Raw genomic sequence first — 19,233 nt, 5'->3', positions numbered from 1 at the left:
GGAAGGTCTTGAATGGTCTTCTGGACCTCGTGGGGAAGACCAGAGACCTGTAGCCAGGAACCTTTCCTCATAACCACCGCCGTGGCCAAAGTGCGGGAGGTCGCATCCGCCGCGCCCAAGACCACTTGCAAAGACACTCGGGAGACCAATTTCCCCTCCTCCACGAGCGCAGAGAACTCCCCCTGAGCTTCCAGGGGCAGAAGTTCTGTAATGTTATGCCAATAGCAGCTTACTATGGCCTGCTGGTTGGCTATACGAAGTTGCAGGCCTCCTGTTGAGTAGACTTTTCGGCCAAACAGGTCCAGTTTCTTGGCATCTCTGTTTTTAGGGGTGGATCCTTGAAACCCTTCATGTTCTCTCTGATTGGCTGCGTCGAACACCAAAGAGTCCGGAGGAGGGTGGGTGTAAAGATGTTCATACCCTCTAGAGGGAACAAAGTAGCAGCACTCGGATTTCTTGGCTATAGGTGCCAGAGAAGCAGGGGTTTGCCACAAGTTCTTAGATGTTTCGGTTATCGACTTGATAAGTGGCAATGCAACCCTGGATGGGCCAGAGGGAGCCAGAATGTCTATGACAGGGTCTAAATCCTCTTCCACTTCCTCCGCCTGAATCCCCAGGCTTTGGGCGGCCCACCTCAAAAACTGTTGAAGAACCCGGTTATCCTTCAAAGCTGGGGCCATCAAAGTCCCCGCGACTGCTTCATCGGGTGAGGACGAGGAAGAGAGAACAGGAGGTGGGCCCAGTTCACTGCCCTCAGCTCCCCTGGGGTCCCGCGGCACATGGTACTCGGGCTGTGGAGCCGGTATCGATGAAGAACTCAGCTCCGTAGCTGGTGCAGACAAATCCAGTGGGACCGAGACCGCCGGGGTCGATAGGGATGGAGCTGAGGCTTCCATCGGTGCCATCACCTGGAGAGCTGGTGCCGAAGCTGGCTGAGGTATTGGTGCCGAAACCATGTCATTGGGGGTGCCGGCGCTGTCTGTGGCACGAACGACGCCAAAGACACCAACACCGCTCTGGAACACAGGCCGTGGACTTGACCCTGGCTCTGATGGTATGCCCAGGGTGTCCAGAAGGGCCACTGAGCAGGTGGTTGCCACTATTGCTGCCATGGTGCCGGCTATGGTTGGTGACTGCGCTGGGACCTGGTCCTTCTGCTCCGCGATCTGCTAGATTGAGCTGAGTCCACCTCTGACTCCGAGGTCTCCGAATAAGAAGATCATGGAGGAGCAGTCCCCCATACGCAACGAATGACGACTCGACTCTGGGGAGCGGTGCGCTTCCTGCGTCTGCACAGGTGGTGCTGGAGATGGAGACCAATGGGTCATCGTGGTTGGCTTACCCCGGAGTGGAACAGGGGGCGTGCGGTCACCGGAGATTTGTCCCTCCTTTGGGGGGAGGATGGCACCGGGAGGTGCATGAGGTCCGTTGCCGCCTCTAATGCCTCCAGCGTCGATGGTGGTTGTATGTCCACCAGATGGTCTGGGGACTGAGGAGGGTTCGGACTAGAGCCCGGCCGGGGCAAGAGTCAACGAAACCCTGGATGGAAGCGAGGCGGAGGCAGTGTGTCCCAAGCCACTCGCAGACGCCGCCGGCCCCTTAGGTTTCAAGGGGGGCAATTGGTCCCTCACCGGCCTCTTCTTCTTTACCGGCACCGGAGATGGAGAGCGCTGCCAAACTGAGGCTGACGCCCTATGGCCCGAGGTGTGGCGGTGCCGGTGGGCTTTAGAGTCTTTAGCTGGGCCCATTTTGCGCGCCGTTGGCATCGGAGCACTGTGCACCAAAGAGGATGTGCTCGGTGCCGGGTCGTTGGGTCCCGGATTGTATTGTGGTCTCAATGCCCTCTCCATGAGCAGGAGTTTTAGTCTCTGCTCTCTGTCCTTAAGGGTTCTTGGGCAGAAACCCTTGCAAATGCGGCACTTGTCCTTTTGATGAGTCTCACCGAGGCACTGCAGGCAAGACGAGTGAGGATCACTCTTGGGTATAAACTTTCCACAGGACTCACAGAGTTTAAACCCTGGAGATCCTCCAAAGGGGAAAATGAACTATCTAACAAACCACTACTAACTATATGAAAAAAGTACAACTATAGAGAACAACTATTGAACTATGTGCACTAGGAACAAAAGATGCTGCTAAGGCGCTTGCTGTAAGAGCGAGCAAAGCTCCAGCTAGCCGTCACAGGAGGCAAGAAGGAACTGAGGGGGTGGGAGGGTCGGCGGGTCCCTATATTGGGCGCCATGAAGGCGCCACTCCAGGGGGCACCCAGGCCGAGCCTACGGATGCTGCTAGGGGGAAAAATCTTCTGGCTGGCATGCACGCGGCGCGCACAGACCTGCTTGAAATGGACATTAACAATCGCTCGAAGAAGAAATAAATATTATGTGATGGTGTTTATGTAGAAAACAACTGGGGATAAATTATAGAATCTCTCCCATCTTTTTCCTGGTGCAGAGTCTATAGTCATTAAATGCAAGTAACTGTGTGAAAGCAACAATAATTTTACTGATAAAATCCAGGAAATGAAAAGGTCTCCATAGCAACATTAGCTCACCCACAATGCCCACCAAATATTTTGATTACTACTAAGATCGTTAAATGCAAACCTAAATATACAGTATGTGGGTAGTGTCAGAGAGAGTTAATATTGTTTGAAGTGAATGGGGCTACTCAGGTGAGTAATGGTTTGCAAAAATGGGGTTATAACAGAAGCCAATTTTAATCTTAAATTGGGCTTGCAGAAATCAAATACTTTTAGGATCTATTTCCATTATCTTCAAAGGGTATATCCACCTCAGATTAGGCTCTGTGGAACAGATAATAAAGCCTCAAGCTGCATTACATTTTCCTTGAAAATGCTGCTGGGCTAGATAATATACATCTTCCACTCTAACTCTGTGCTTTGAACAATGGACCGAGGACCCCAATATTTGGGATGAAGCAGGGAGACTTATTGCAAGCTAGCAAATTGAACATCACTGCTGTCACCCTGATCTACAGACTCTGAAATCAACAGTAACGTATAGCAGTGGTTCTCAGCCTTTCCAGACTACTGTACCCCTTTCAGGAGTCTGATTTGTCATGTACCCCCAAATTTCACCTCATTTTAAAACTACTTGCTTACAGAATCAGACATAAAAATACAAAAGTGTCACAGTACACTAGTACTGAAAAATTGCTTACTTTCTCATTTTTAACATATCAGTATAAAATAATTCAATTGAAATATAACTATTGTACTTACAGTACAGTGTATAGTACTGTATATAGAGCAGTATAAGTAAGTCATTGCCTGTATGAAAATTTAGTTTGTACTGACTTCGCTAGTGTTTTTAGTGTTGTAAAACTAAGCAAATATCTAGATGAATTGATGTACCCCCTGGAAGACTTCTGCGTTCCCCTGGGGTACGTGTATCCCTGCTTGAGAACCACTGATGTATAGGATTCATTTTAATATTTGAATAACTCTCTTCTCTTTTTTATATTAATAAACCTTTAGTTTTCAGTTTACTAAAGGACTGGCTTTTGAGGTAGAAAATAAGTATACTCTGAAGTGTACTTTGAAGTATACTCTGACCTGGGGTCAGCGGCTGGCTCTCTGGAGCTGGAAGAAACTAATATATGTGATTTCTGGTTTTAATAATCATTTATCACAGAAATCTGGTTTGTCTGAGTGGTGCATGAGGGGCTAGAGGGCCTGATGGGGACTGTCAGTGGCTTCACAATAACTAGTATAGTATTTTGGAAGCACAATGTGTTACTGGCTTGGTGACATCTTGTGGTAGAGTATACCACCAGTCTGGGGTATACATGTCCTGTATTCTGGCAGTCTGACCTGAGACTTAGCTTTGTCCCATACCAGGCAGTGTGACAAGTCCCTTCAGGTGAGTTCATACAAAACAGCCAGAGGCTGGTGTGGAGGAACCTTTCTTATAACCTGACTGGTTAGGGGAGTCAGCTGGGATGTGGGACACCCCTGGTTCAGGTTCCCCTCCTCCTCAGGCAGAGGAGGGATTTGAACCACGATTTGCCTTCTCACAAGTGCGGTGCCCTAAACACTGGGCTATAAGGTCATTCAAACTTTTGCTAGCCCAATTAATATTTAATTATTCATTTAACTAAAGTGGAACAACTTCACTAGGAGACCCCTCCACCCCATCAAAATATTCCATAGGCCAGTGGTTAAGGCACGCCCCTGATTGTCTCCCACAGGCTAGCTTAGGCGGTTCCCCACCTAGCATGCTGCTTTTGGGAAGCACAATGTTGTTGCTGTGATTTTTCTAGGCATCTAAAAGTTAGGTGCAGCAATGCTCAACCTAAATCCCTTTGAGTATCCGGGCCAAAACCACCCACCCCCAAAAAACTGCTGTCCCTGCTGTACATAGTTTACAATTTAGTAACAAGACAACAGGTGGGTAAAACAAGCTAACTAGGGGAGGACAGGACAGTAGTGGAACACACATGACTAGCATAATAGGCAGCAACCACAGAACACCAACTGTTTAGCCATTGTCAAACCCCTACATCTGAACATCACTGAACCTGGGACTGTTTGAATTCAAAAGCTGATATTCATGGCTTGAGTCCATCACTATAGAAAACACTGGACAAATGTCTGGTACTCAGCGATGCTTATTAATAAGCCCTGGGGAAGGAAAGAGAAGCCGACAGAATCAATGATGCAATGGTATTCGTGGGAGGCTCACTGACGATCAATAGAACACACTGAGCAGAACCCAAAATAGAGGCCAAATAAAATACAATAAAATAACCATTCAAAATGGAATCCCTTGGTACAGTAGCTTATTTTCCCCTCTTTTCCAAGCAGCTTCAGACACTGAAGAGTTGTGATCTTAAGTTATCAGTGCTGAATAGCTCTCTTGTTTTAGACCATGAAAATGCTGGCTCATAAAGCAAATTATCACGTAAAAGCTAAGCAGTCTACAAAGTAATTCCTTACTTTTTGCTTCCACCTGTACACGAAATACTGAAAAAAATAAAATTACCATTTGTCCTTATGATCCAAATGAGTTTCTTAGATAAATGTTCAGCATTGCATTTTCTTTCTCCCTTAATGTCAGCATTTATTCATAAACAGAACAACGGTTGGGCTTTACAAATATTGAGCAAAGGTTTAATTAAACACATACAAACATAAACTAATAATAATACTTGGACTGTTGAAAAATTTTTAATTTAAGTTGGTTACCAGCTAAAAGTGTTAACTTTTGACTTGCTTTTGGCTGCATGTAACAGAATATGGACTATTTAAACAGGACTTGCTTTGTGTTTTGGATATGAGAACCTGGATTTACACCTGCAGGTGGGGGAGAAGGGAGAAGGAAAGAGCATTATCACCAAGGCTCAATTAATTTTGTCCTCTAAAAGTTTGCTTTTCATTGTGACTGCACAAACTTGGCTGAATTTAGTATCACTGTGTAGTTTCCAAATCCAATAAAATGCCCCTTGTGCCAGGCTGGGGGAGGATAATACTTCCAATGTCTCTGCCACCATTGTGCACAGTGAAAGTGCCCTAGGCATTCAGCTAAAGGACTTCCCTCAACCCACCTTGCTGTAGCTATGGCAAGAGAGTTCATGACTCCCCATTGCCAGTGACTGGGAACGTTTAGCTGGTCCAAACAGTGGCTGTAGGACTTTCACACTATGGACATTTCTCTTTCCAGACTCCACTTCCCCCGGAAAATGCAATGGCTTCATCTCTAATCTCATCATCATGGTATCTGATCACCTTCTAAATCTGTGGCATTCTGGAGTATGCTGCATGCCCATTAATGATTCAGTGCTATGGGGATGAGTGCTTTGAGAAATGCATTTAATAGAATCATAGAATATTAGGGTGGGAAGAGACCTCAGAAGGTCATCTAGTCCAATCCTCTGCTCAAAGCAGGACCAACACCAACTAAATCATCATTTACAACTACTACTACTACTACTAATACTTGGACTGTTGGAAAAATATCTATAGTATCATCTAGTACAGTGTTTCTCAATGACTGGTCTGTGGACTGGCGCCAGTCTCTGAGATTTCTCTGACACAATTTAAAAAGGTAGCAAGCCGGTCCCTGGTATGAAAAAGGTTGAGAAACACTGAGCTAGCATAAGTATCGGAACTAGATAAAGAGATCCTTTAGCTCTGATTTTGCATTTTGTGTATTTTTGGTTTGCTTTTCATTCCTCATGGGGGTGTCACATGAAGGCAGCAGACTTGCCCCCCAAGGGAAACAGCATAGTCACAAAGCCTTCACCTTCCACAAAGCCTAATAGTTTTCTAGATCAAGGCCACCCTTCATCTAATTTGCTTTTTGGGTTGCCTCTTCCTCCAAGCAAAAAAACATTGTGTTGCCACTAACTGGAATGGCCTAGCTCAGCAGAAAGATGGTGGATAGAAGGACTGGCAGTTTCAGGACTGGATTGGATAGAAAGTTGAGGTTATAGGGTGGAAGGAAGAGAAGGAAGGCTCCCATTACGAGCTCTTTAAAGGGATTTACAGATACCAAGAGTGGAGGCAGGGAGAGAGACTATTTCTAAGTAGAGCTGTGCAGGAAGTGGAAATTCTGGAATTTCGACATTTGTTTTGTTCTGATTTTGAAATTTTCCATTAAATGACATTTTTGGGGAAAAATTGTTTTAGGTCCAATGAAACAATCAATTTAATCAAATACAAATGTTTTGTTCCCTTTTTATTTTAAATAATATAATTGACCATATAACATAAAATAAAATAAACTTCACAATATGAATTAATTTCAAATGAAAAATCAAAATGTTTTATTCTGATAAGGTTGAAAGATTTGAAACTGCATTTCAATGTTCTTTTTCAAAAGAAAAATTTGTTGAAATCAACACGGTCCCACAGACAGTTTGGATTTTAAGGCAATGGCATTTTCTGATGGAAGATTGTTCCACTGGAAATTTTTCAGCCAGTTTTAGTTCTGAACCTATTTGGCTTGATAGTACAGGAACTTAATTTGTGAATGTAATTATTTGGGCTAGCACCATAGGTATACCTGGTGTTTTACACCCAGCAGGCACACCACAGACCTTGGAAATATTAAATACAAATACAATCCACTGAGGTCAAATTTGCTTTCTTCAGGGCTGAAATTGGCTCCTGCCACATAAGAGGACAATGTCTCCTCCCTAAAATGTTTGCAATCTAAGGTAGGCAGATAGTATAAGGATTAATGACAACAAACAAAGGTGGGTGGGGATATAGTGAAGTAGGAGAGAAAATGGAACAATTTTGAGATGAATGGGTCAGGGACTGGATGAGTGAAAGAGGAAAATTGGACTGTGGGAGCATTTTGCTTTGAGGATGGGGTGTTGCTCTACAATCTACTGATTGAGGGTCCAACCTTGCAAGATGCTGAGAACTCTCAATCCCTGCTGACTTTGAGGAGAGTTGGGGGCACTTGGCATCTTTCAAGGACTGAGTCCTGAAACAAGCATCTGAAAGGGAGAGGGATTTAGCTAGATGAGCCTATACACAAGCTGCACGGCTTTTTCCTCTCAAACATATTTTTGTTTGTTTTCTTTTCAAGTGAAAAAGGCAGGTTTATATGAGCCTATCTGATATGAACCTATTCCAGCACAAAGAAGAGAGGAGGAGTCCAAGGGGCAGAGTGTCTTGTAAGAAGTTTAAAGAAATATTTCAAATATTTTTGGGTTAAATTCTGATCTCAGTTACACTGTTGTAAATCCAAAATAACTCCACTGAATTCTGTGGCGATTCTCTGATGTAACTGAGCTTAGAACCTGGCTCTTTTTAAAAAAAATAAATAGGTTTGCGTAAAACCAAACGGCTTTGTTTTGATTTGAGCTTGCAACTAAAATAAAGTTTCATATAAGAAAGAATGAAGATACTTTGGGATTTAGCAGATCCTGTCAAAATTCACCTAACTGCCAGAGTGGTGTTTTCTGGAAGCACTGGGAGAATGACAAACAGAAGGATTTGCATCGCAGCAAGAGGGTTCAAACTGAGTAACGTCCAATGGCTGAGGGACTAAACATAGAATCGTAAGACTGGAAGGGACCTGGAGAGGTCATCTAGTCCAGTCCCCTGAACTCAAGGTAGGACTAAGGCGATGGCTACACTATGAGGCTTTTAGTGACATGGCTGTGCTGCTACAGCCGTGCAGCTCCCTCCTGCAGACAAAAAATTTCCAACCCCCCACGAAAGGCACAAGAGCGCTCCTGCTGAGAAAGCACTGTTCACACCAGTGCTTTTCACTGGTAAAACTTTTGTTGTTCAGGGTGTGTGTGTTTTTTTAATACCCCTGATGACAAAAGTTTTGCTGACGAAGTGCCAGTATAGACATATCCTAAATATTATCTAGACCATTGCTACCAGGTGTTTGTCTAACCTCCTCTTAAAAATCTTCAATAACGGCGATTCCACAACCTCCCTAGGCAATTATAACCTGACAGTTAGGAAGTTTTTCCTAATGTCCAACCTAAACTGCCCTTGCTGCAATTTAAGCCCATTGCTTCTTGCCCTATCCTCAGAGGTTAAAGAGAATAATTTTTCTCCCTCCTCCTCGTACCAACCTTTTATGTACTTGAACACTGTTATCATGTCCCTTAGGCAATAGACTTGGGGGTGTCCTCCCTTAAAAGAGCTCTCTGAATATGATTTTTGATGCAATTTGGCTCACTCCAGTAGCAAAATAAATACATTTAAAAAGTGCTGCTTTGAAGCATCTTTATTAACCAGAGACTGAAATTATGCCTGGCAGGAATGGCTTTCCAATAGCCAGAGAGGGGATGAATTCCGTTGGAGCCAGAGACATTATTATCCTTCTCCCCTGCTCCTCAGTTTACATGCTGATCAGTTGTACAGCAGTAAGCAATTCCTGGTGAAAAGCTTCCCCTACGCTTCTCCTGCTCTGTATAAACAAAGGAATTTGCTGTGTTATAAGATGCACAATATGTGTATGTCCCTGGATGTCTCCTGAATGCAGAAGTGCAAACTTTCGACTTTGTTAATCCACATATGATTGATTCTAAACTTTTCATTTGTTAGGTAAAAAACTATATTTTTCAGACAGTCTGGGAGCAATTAATAACCCTTTAGTGTCTCTATAATTGAAATTAGGTTGCTTCACTGAATTTAAAAGCCTAAAGGCATGAATTTGAGCCCATCTTTTGTAATCTTCCATTTGTACTTTGCTGTGCTAATTTACATATCATTTACCCATAATGCAGCACACAGTTATCTCAAACTGAGGAATTCACATGAAAATAAATGCATTTACATTTTAAATATATTTATTATATTACATTTGAAATGAATGATATAAAGATATTATAATTTAAAGTGGCTATCTGAAAAACTACCATAAGCTGAAAAATATAACAATTTCAGGACTATATATACTTAGTGTGACCACTATAACTTCTGGCTGGTCCGATTGCAGTGGAATTTATAATTAATTGATCACAGTCAGTTACAGATTTCTTTGTTCTTTCTCCACTCCTACTGCTTCACTTGACTAGTCTTTTGCTTTTGATGCTTGACATTTTCAATGATGTGATGTATATCAGTGATTCTAAAACCCGAGGACACCCATTTTTATTTTAAAATGTTGGGGACCCCCCAACTGCCTCCCCGTTCAGTCCCAAGCCCTGCCGCCACTTTCCCCCAAGGCCCCACCTCAACTCTTCCTGCCCCCCGCTCACTTCATCCCTGCTCCCTCCATCACTCACTCTCCCCCACCCTCATTCACTTTCACCAGGGGGTTGGGATACAGGAGGTGGTGCGACCTCTGGGAGGCAGTTTGGGTGTGGTGCAGGAGGGGTGCAGGCTCTGGGAGAGAGTTTGGGTGCAGGAGGAGCTGGGACAGGGGGTTGGGATGAGGGATGGAGTGCAGACTCCCGCAGAGTAGTGCTTACCTCGGGCGGCTCCCAAAAGTGACTGGCACATCTCTCTGGCAGTGGCTCCTAGGCAGGGGGGCCAGGAGGTCTCTGTGTGCTGTCCCTGCCCATAGGAACTGCCCCCACAACTCCCATTGGCCACAGTTCCCGGCCAATGGGAACTGTGGAGTCCGCGCTCAGGGCGGAGACAGTGCATGGAGACCCCACTCTCCCCGGGGGCTGCAAGGACATGCCCGCCACTTCCAGGAGTCACACAGAGTCAGGGCAGGCAGGGAGCCTGCCTTAGCCCCGCTGCACCACTGGATTTTTAGCACCTAAAATAGAGGTGGGCAAACTATGGCCCGCAGGACCGTCCTGCCCGGCCCTTGAGCTCTCGGCTGGGGAGGCTAGCCCCCGGCCCCTCCCCTGCTGCCCCCTTGCCCCCACAGCTACGCGGCTGTGCAGGCAGTGGGGCTTGCACCCGCCCACCTCCCAGGCTTTCCAAAAAGCCAGTCGTGCCGCTCTGAGAGGCGTGGTAAGGGGGTGGGGAGCAGGGGGTTGGATAAGGGACAAAGGATCCTGGGGAGCAGTCAGGGGACAGGTAACGGGGGGGGGTTGGATAGGGGGTGGAGTCCCGGGGGGGCAGTTAGGGGCGGGGGGTCTCGGGAGGGGGCGGTCAGGGGACAAGGAGCGGGGGGGTTGAATGCGTCGGGGGTTCTGACAGGGGCAGTCAGGGGTTGGGAAGTGGGAGGAGCGGATAGGGGGCAGGGGCCAGGCTCTTTGCGGGGGCACAGCCTTCCCTACCTGGCCCTCCATACACTTTTGCAACCCGATGTGGCCCTTGGTCCAAAAAGTTTGCCCATCCCGAACTAAAATCTCCCGGTTTGGCTTCAGCAGCCTCCGGGAAAAAGAGGGAGGTGGAGGAGTTGAGGGAGGGAGAGGGAGGAATTGATCAGCGGTGTCAGCAGACTCCCTGGAGTTCCCTTGGGGACCCCAGTTGGAGAAACGCTGATGTATATTGAAAGCATAAGGTTGGATGATCACAGGAGAAAGTAATGAATAAAACACAAGTACAGCAATATCTCTGTGCAAAGTTAATTCTATTTTCACCATTTTGATCATCTTAAATGCCTACTGCTTTTGTGTTCCCACATTTTCTGATGGCTCCTCTTCCTTTTAGATACTAAATTGAATGATGTTGGATTTTTGTTTTTTTTGTTAACCCTTCATCCCACAAAATGAACATGCATCAATGAAAGGTCACTTAAAATGTATTCAAGAAAAAAATAAAAATAATAATAAAAACAAAAAACAAAAACCTTACCTTACCTCATTGTGGGCTATGTCTCCCTGTCCAGTATATCTGTGAACCCTGTACCTACTATTTACTTCAGCATGACATTGGTGCACCAGTGTTTTTCATCCAACCATTATGACCATAAAATATGGCCATTGTCTTTCAGAGGTATGTATACAAAGGCAGCTGAAGGGATTAATTGTTGTTGGGGGCAGTGGAAGAAGGAGAGGTCATTCCACCAGATGTAGCCAAAGATTCTGTCCTGATAATATGCTTTCCCGAGGCCGAATAATAAAGTACAGATGACTAAGGCCTTGTCCACACTGACACTTTAAACCGCTGCAACTTTCTCTCTCAGGGGAGTGAAAAAACAACCCCGCGTGCTGCAAGTTTCAGCACTGTAAAGTGGCAGTGTAGACGATGCACCAGTGCTGGGAGCTACTTCCCTTGTGGGGGTGGGTTTTTTTACATTGCTGGGAGAGCTCTCTCCCAGTGCTGGTGCCACAACTACACAGCCATGTTAAAGCGCTGCTGCGGCAGCACGTGCTGAGAGTGAAGACATACCCTAAGTATGACATTCATCTCCCTTAAACCTGTTAAGGCCATTCAGGAGAGCTGAATTTAGGACAACTTTTTTTTGGATACATTATTCAGATATTCTAGTTTATTAACATATCAGACAACCACCAGGGTGGAGTCCCCAGTGGTATTCATTTTCTGTTTGCGTGTTCCACCCTTGCTTCTTATCACCCGCAACTATTTCTTTGATGGTAGGTCCCTACAGTGGGTCTCTTGAAGCCCATATTTTCAAACCCCTCCCCTCACTTCAAGCTTTTCCTATAGCCTTAACAACTATGCTTTCACAGGCGGATTGTCTTGAGAAGAAGGTCAACATAACACCAACTCAGTCAAAGCAGAAGGTTTTATGCCCCCGCACACACACTTCCTCCTTCCAATAGTTTCCTATTGCCTATTTCCTATTTCTCCTCTCTACATTATTTTCAGAGTGGTATACCAGACAGAGCACTGAACTGACCTTGGGCAAGTCACTTCAACACTACATGCCTCAGAATCCCCATTTGTAAAACGGAAATGATACTGACCTCCTTTGGCCTGGTCTACATGGAAAAATTAGATTGCCCTAACTATGTCACGCAGGGGTGTGAAAAATGTACATCCATGAGCACTCTAATTAGGTTGACCTAATGCCCAGTGTAGATGTGGCTAGGTCACTGGACGAATTCTTCCATCAACCCAGCTACTGCCTCTCAGGGGCACCATTTAGGGAGGACGGGTGTGATGGGGGTGGGGGGACAGTTTTATACCACATTATAATTTTACAAAGAGGGGTAACACAGGGGGAGCTATACCCACTTCAGCATTTCCTTAGTCCCCTCTCCAACCCAGCCACTGAGGGACGGAGAGGTTTCCCTGGGCCAGCACTGCGCGGGGGCTTTGGCAGATGCAGGACTTGGCTCCTCCTGGCCAGTGCCCTGGGCTGGAGGATCTTGGGCTTTCCCGGGACACTGGCCCAGCCAGAGGCAGTGGGGGAAGGAAGGAACCTGTTGGCCAGGCTGTTAGTGAGCTGAGTGCTCCGACCAGGGGCTGGTTCTCTGCACAGCACTGGGTGTGGGATGCGCCTCGCCATGGGGGGATATGGAGCAGCTGAGGGGGATATGGAGTTAGTGTTTCTGTGGTGTGGTGTGTAGTTGCTGGTCAGTATTTGCTTCAGGTTGGGGGACTGTCTGTAAGCAAATACTCACCAGCAACTACACACCACACCACAGAAACACTAACCCAGAAACCAATCCCTGTAGCAAACCTCGATGCCTACTCTGTCCCTATAGCTACTCTAGCAACACCATCAGAGGATCCAACCACATCAGCCACATCATCAGAGGCTCATTCAGCTGCACATCTACTAATGTGATATATGCCATCATGTTCCAGCAATGCCCCTCTGCCATGTACATTGGCCAAACCGGACAGTCCCTACGTAAAAGAATAAATGGACACAAATAAGACATCAGGAATGGTAACATACAAAAGCCAGTAGGAGAACACTTCAATCTTTCTGGACATTCTATAACAGATTTGAAAATAGCTATACTTGAACAAAAAAACTTCAGAAACAGACTTCAAAGAGAAACAGCAGAACTAAAATTCATTTGCAAATATAACACCATTAATTTGGGCTTGAATAGGGACTGGGAGTGGCTGGCTCATTACAAAAGCAGCTTTGCCTCTCCTGTAATTGACACCTCCTCATCTGTTATTGGGAGTGGATTACATCCACCCTGATCATATTGGCCCTGTCAGCACTGATTCTCCACTTTTGAGGTAACTCCCTTCTCTTCATGTGCCAGTATATTTATGTCTGCATCTGTAATTTTCACTCCATGCATCTGAAGAAGTGAGGTTTTTACCCACGAAAGCTTATGCTCAAATAAATCTGTTAGTCTTTAAGGTGCCACCGGACTCCTTGTTGTTTTTGTGGATACAGACTAACACGGCTACCCCTTGATACTTGAAATCAAATAATAGTATCCTTCTAGAATGTAAATTTAGCGTGTACTCACCTTAGCACTGCCAGTTTAAAAAAAAAAAATGACCTAAACACATAACTTTAGACACTGTGCAGATGAAGGCTGCTTATTTTCAAATTGTATTTTTAATTATATCTTTAAAATAACAAAATTTGTATGAAAATAAATGCGGTTCCTTCCAAGTCCCATACTAATAGTAATGATGAAGTCAAAAGTTAGTGAGTTACGTACATGACTGTGATTGGTAACCATAAATGCCAAAATAATTAGAAAAATTAATTCCTGTTCTTAACAAAAGAGAGAAAAAACAATCACGTATGTTAACATTAAGTAAATACTTTTTAAGGGAGTGAAAAACAATTGACTAAAATAGAGTAGATAATGGCAGTAAAGATAGTGTACAAATGATCAAACATTCACCTTTGTGCAGCACACCAGCACACTGTGTGTGGTTCCTTTGTAGAGAGCTGAATTTCACTCTCAATGCATGTGCTGTCTGCAAAACACTATTTTTTGTGAGCCAGCCAGGGACTGCCACTGAGGATTCCTCCTCTCTCTTGCTCTCTCTGAGTTCTTTCTAGGCCTGGGGAATCAAACTCCTCCTGTATGGAAGGAGAGCTGAATTCCATTTTCAATAATGGTCCAGTGTAGGAACACATACTGCACTGCGCTGAGTCCATAGCAAACCGCTGATTGGGGTCCCTGTGAGTTTTGCACAAAGATAGTGGGTAGTATGTGGCCTTTTTGTAGTAACTAAACTTTTAGTTATTAAAACAGTTTAAGTGCCTCTTTGCAACATCCACTATTGTTCCTCTTTAGAGCCACCAGCCTTACATTTCTATGATTCTATATTTTTCTGATCATTTCTGCTATTTCCTCCCTTCTTCTTTCTCCCTGTTCCCATCTTTCTTTCTTTCTTTCTTTCTTTCTTTCTTTCTTTCTTTCTTTCTTTCTTTCTTTCTTTCTCTTTCCTTTAGCAGCTCCCAATTTGCACTCTGCATGGGCTTCATTGTCATCCTCCTGCTCCATTAAAACCAATACAATCAGCAATCAAATAGTTAACACTGACATTTAAAGTGGCCTCTCACTTTACACCCCAATTAGTGGAGGTTAGGGGAGTTCACACCTCTTGGAGCTATTGAGTCAAGCTGTCTGCAGACATGGAGGACAACACTGCATTTGTTTACACTTGGTTCACCCTTGGAAGAGTTTCTTTGTAACCATGAGAGCTTGAAAGTTTGGTTTTAAATGAAAGCTGGGAAGCTGCACAATTTAAGTAAGCCCAGAGGACCACATAAATGCTCCAGATGGACCTGATGAAGGGTGGAGTGATTTCAATCAAGGCAATTTGAATAGTTGATTTAAATCACTTGATTTAAAAAAAAATCAGTTTGAGTCTCCATAAAACTAATTTGAACATTTGTGCTGTTGCAATTTTAAATCTTACTAATGAACAAAATTATACATGCTTTTTTAAAAAAAGGTCACTACTGGTAGGGTGACATGGTGGGCAAGGTAATATCTTTTATTGGACCAACTTCTGTTGGTGAGCGAGACAAGCTTTCAAAGAACTCTTCTTCAGGTCTGGGAAACTAAGGGCTTGGCTACATTTGCAAGTTAGAGCGCAGTAAAGGAGCCCCGGGCGCACCAGCTCACTACCCATCCACACTGACAAGGCACGTAGAGCGCTCTGACTCTGCAGCTAGAGCGCTGCTGGTACTTCACCTCGGCAAGTAGAATAACGTTTTGTGTGCCCCCACTGGAGCGCCACGGCGCCAGTATGGACACCCTGGTCTATTAATGCGCTCTGATCGGCCTCCAGAAGTGTCCCACAATGTCTGTTCTCGCCACTCTGGTCATCACTTTGAACTCTACTGCCTTGCCCTCAGGTAACCAACCATCAGACTCGCCCTTTAAATTATCTGGGAATTTTCAAAATCCCCTTCCTGTTTGCTCAGCCAGGCGTAGAGTGCTCTCAGTGCAACTTTCCAGGTGACCATGCCTCCACATGCCAGGCAATCCCCAGTATGGAGCAATGGCGAGGTGCTGGACCTCATCAGTCTTTGGGGGGAGGAAGCTGTCCAGTCCCAGCTGTGCTCTAGCCGTAGGAATTACGAGAGCTATGGGCAGATATCAAGGGACATGATGGAAAAGGGCCATGACCGGGATGCTCTGCAGTGCAGGGTTAAAGTGAAGGAGCTGCGGAATGCCTACCGCAAAGCCCGCAAGGCAAACAGCCGCTCCGGTGCTGCCCCTGCAACCTGCTGTTTCTACAAAGACTGGACGCAATACTTGGGGGCGACCCCACCTCCACTCCGAGTACCACCATGGACACTTCAGAGCCCAGTTCAAAAAGGCAGGAGGAGGAGGAGGAGGAAAGCGGGAGCGAGGGTGCTGAGGCAGAGGAAGACACCCCGGAATCCCGAGATGCACGCAGCCAGGAGCTGTTCTCAAGCCAGGAGGAAGGTAGCCTGTCGCGGCAGCCAGTGCTTGGGGAAGGACAAACACCAGAGGAGATTCCAGGTAAGCGGCTTTTATTTGGGGAAGGAAGTTATTCGGTGCGGGCTCTTGGGGCAAGGAGGGTTAGGGCTTCATGCATGCCTAGATGTGGAATAGGGCGTTGATATGCTCTCTCACATCGTGGTAATCGGCCTCAGTGATCTCTTCAAAGGTCTCATCCAGAACTTGGGCAATGCGCTTGTGCAAGTTTCTCGGGAGAGCCACTGTGGTCCTTGTCCCAGTAAGGCTAACTTGTTCATGCCACTGTGCTGTGAGGGGCGGGGGGACCATTGCTGCACACAGGCAAGCTGCATATGGGCCAGGTCGGAAGCTGCATTGTATTAGAAGACCCTCCCTTGCTTCCCAGGTCACCCTCAGCAGCGAGATATCTGCCAGGATGAACTCCGGTGGAAAATGTGGGGACAGTGTTCAGTATAGGGGCCTCCTGCCACTGCTGGCTCTCCCCAAGGACAGTACAATGAAAACAATCAGTTTTCAGTGAAACAATCAGTCACGCTTGACCCTGTGCTTACTCACCATTTTGGAGCTCCCGTGGGTTATGTGCGCTCGCTTTGAGACGGGGAAATTATGCTATTGTGTAGACTGTGCTTGCCCTTAAGTACAGGGGAATCGTTACTCTGTCTGGTGTGACCAATGCTGGCTCTGTTAAGTGTTGCATTTTGCCTTTACAGATGCAACCTTGAGATCTCAGCCGTCTGTTTTATCACCGGCCAAAAGACTCCAAAGAATCAGAAAGAGGCCACGTAGAAGCAAGGAAGTCATGTTGCATGAAGTAATGCAGCATTCAAATAATGAAAATCAAAAAGTGCAGGAGTGGCAGGACAGTGAAAGGAGGATCCGCCAGCAGAATGAGGAATGCCCGCACAAAAGCACGGTGCTCTGGCATCAAAACACTGATTGGCTGATAAGCATAATGGAGCGCCAAGCGGACTCTATCCAGGCGCTTGTAGCCATGCAGGCGGAGCACTACCGTGCCCGCCCCGCCCTTGCAGCCCTTGCTCCAAAACTCTTTCCCTTGTGCCCCCAGTCACCTCAAACCCACTTTCCCCAGCATCCAGGTTCTTACCGCCACCAGCTGCCTCCAAAACCTGTAGCTTCACCACCCAGCCCTGAAAACTATAACCCTTACCCACGGCACTCAACCTCCATCACCATGCAGTATAGCCATTCTGAAGTGCAGCACTCATTGCACTGCATTCCAGACAGGAAGGCTGAGTATGATAACAGGACATATGCAAATCTGTGATTGTACCGTGCCCCACCCCACCCCCTTGCCCTGTTTCCCAAGCAGTTGTGTTTCTTTTCAATAAATGGATTTTTTGGCTTTGAAAACATTCTTTATTATTGCATAAAGGAAAAGATACCTTAGCCCAGAAAAGAAACAGGCATTGGAAGTCAGCGTAGCAAACAGAGATTCCTACTAACATTGGAACTACTGCACTTCACTCCCGTGCAGGGCACCAGACATTACTGGTGGCTTTCAGCCTCAAATTGCTCCCTCAAGGCAACCCTAATCCTTGCAGCCCCGCGCTGGGCCCCTCTAATAGCCCTGTTCTCTGGCTGTTCAAATTCAGCGTCCAGGTGTTGAACCTCCGAGTTCCATGCCTGAGTGAATCGTTCATCCTTCCCTTCACAAATGTTATGGACGGTACAGCACGCGGATATAACCACGGGGATGCTGCCATCGGCCAGGTCCAGCTTCCCATACAGAAAGCACCAGCGGCCCTTTAAATGGCCAAAAGCACACTCCCCAGTCATTCTCCACTGGTTCAGCCTATTGTTGAACCACTCCTTGCTGCTGTCAAGGCTCCCTGTGTAGGGTTTCATGAACCATGGCATTAAAGGGTAAGCGGGGTCTCAAAGGATCACAATGGGCATTTCCACTTCCCCTATGGTGATTTTCTGGTCTGGGAAAAAAGTCCTGGCTTGCAACTTCCTGAACAGGCCAGTGTTCCGAAAGATGCATGCGTCATGCACCTTTCCGGGCCAGCCTGCGTTAATGTCAATGAAATGCCCACGGTGATTCACAAGCGCCTGGAGAACCATAGAGAAATACCCCTTCCAAATAACATACTCGGAGGCTAGGTGGGCTGATGCCAGAATTGGAATATGTGTGCCATCTATTGCCCCTCCACAGTTAGGGAAACCCATTTGTGGAAAGCCATCCACAATGTCATGCACGTTACCCAGAGTCACGGTTCTTCTGAGCAGGATGCGATTAATGGCCCTGCAAACTTGCATCAACGTGATTCCAACGGCCGACTTTCCCACTCCAAACTGGTTAGCAACTGATTGGTAGCTGTCTGGAGTTGCCAGCTTCCAAATTGCAATAGCCACCCACTTCTCCACTGTCAGGGCAGCTCTCAATCTCGTGTCCTTGCGCCAAAGGGTGGGAGCGAGCTCCTCACACAGTCCCATCAAAGTGGCTTTTCTCATCCGAAAGTCCTGCAGCCACTGCTCGTTATCCCAGACTTGCATGATGATGTGATCCCACCACTGAGTGTTTGTTTCCCGAGCCCAAAAGTGGCATTCCACGGTGGTGAGCATGTCTGTGAATGCCACAGGCAAACTCGTGTCATATGCGTTACTTGAGTTGATACCATCGTCGGAGCCCTCACTGTCACTTTGGATCATAAGGAGTAACTCGACTGCCAAACATGATGTGCTGGCGAGATTCTTCAGCATACTCCTCAGCAGTTCAGGCTCCATTCCCGCAGACCGAAAGGGAAGACAGAGCGCGCAGTACAAAAAACGTTGAAAGACAGCACCAAATGTGGTTGGAAGCATAGGGATTGCTGGGACGCAAACCGATGCATTACAGGGCATTGGGACAGGACCCAGAATGCCCCACACCCCCTGCACTCTTCCCACAAGCCACAGCACCAGAATGGGAAGAGGTGCTCTGTGGGATAGCTGCCCATAATGCACCACTCCCAATGCCGCTGCAAGTGCCGCAAACATGGCCATGCCAGTGCGCTTGTAGCTGTCAGTATGGAC

The 19,233-nt window shown here is 46.4% G+C and overlaps 1 long non-coding RNA gene across 1 annotated transcript; it reads right to left on the bottom strand.

Annotated features, from left to right (window-relative positions):
• Positions 1-1,550: 1,550 nt before the first annotated feature.
• On the bottom strand, positions 1,551-17,320 carry LOC122458873. The gene is made up of 3 exons (XR_006279174.1): positions 17,309-17,320; positions 5,569-5,572; positions 1,551-1,833 (listed from the first exon to the last, which is right to left on the bottom strand). It is a non-coding gene; the product is annotated as an uncharacterized LOC122458873 (long non-coding RNA).
• Positions 17,321-19,233: the final 1,913 nt, after the last annotated feature.

Source organism: Dermochelys coriacea, chromosome 2, assembly GCF_009764565.3.
Source record: "Dermochelys coriacea isolate rDerCor1 chromosome 2, rDerCor1.pri.v4, whole genome shotgun sequence".
Lineage (NCBI taxonomy): Eukaryota > Metazoa > Chordata > Testudines > Dermochelyidae > Dermochelys > Dermochelys coriacea.
Note: the sequence above shows the minus strand (reverse complement) of the source record. Positions and strands in the feature narration are given on the sequence as shown.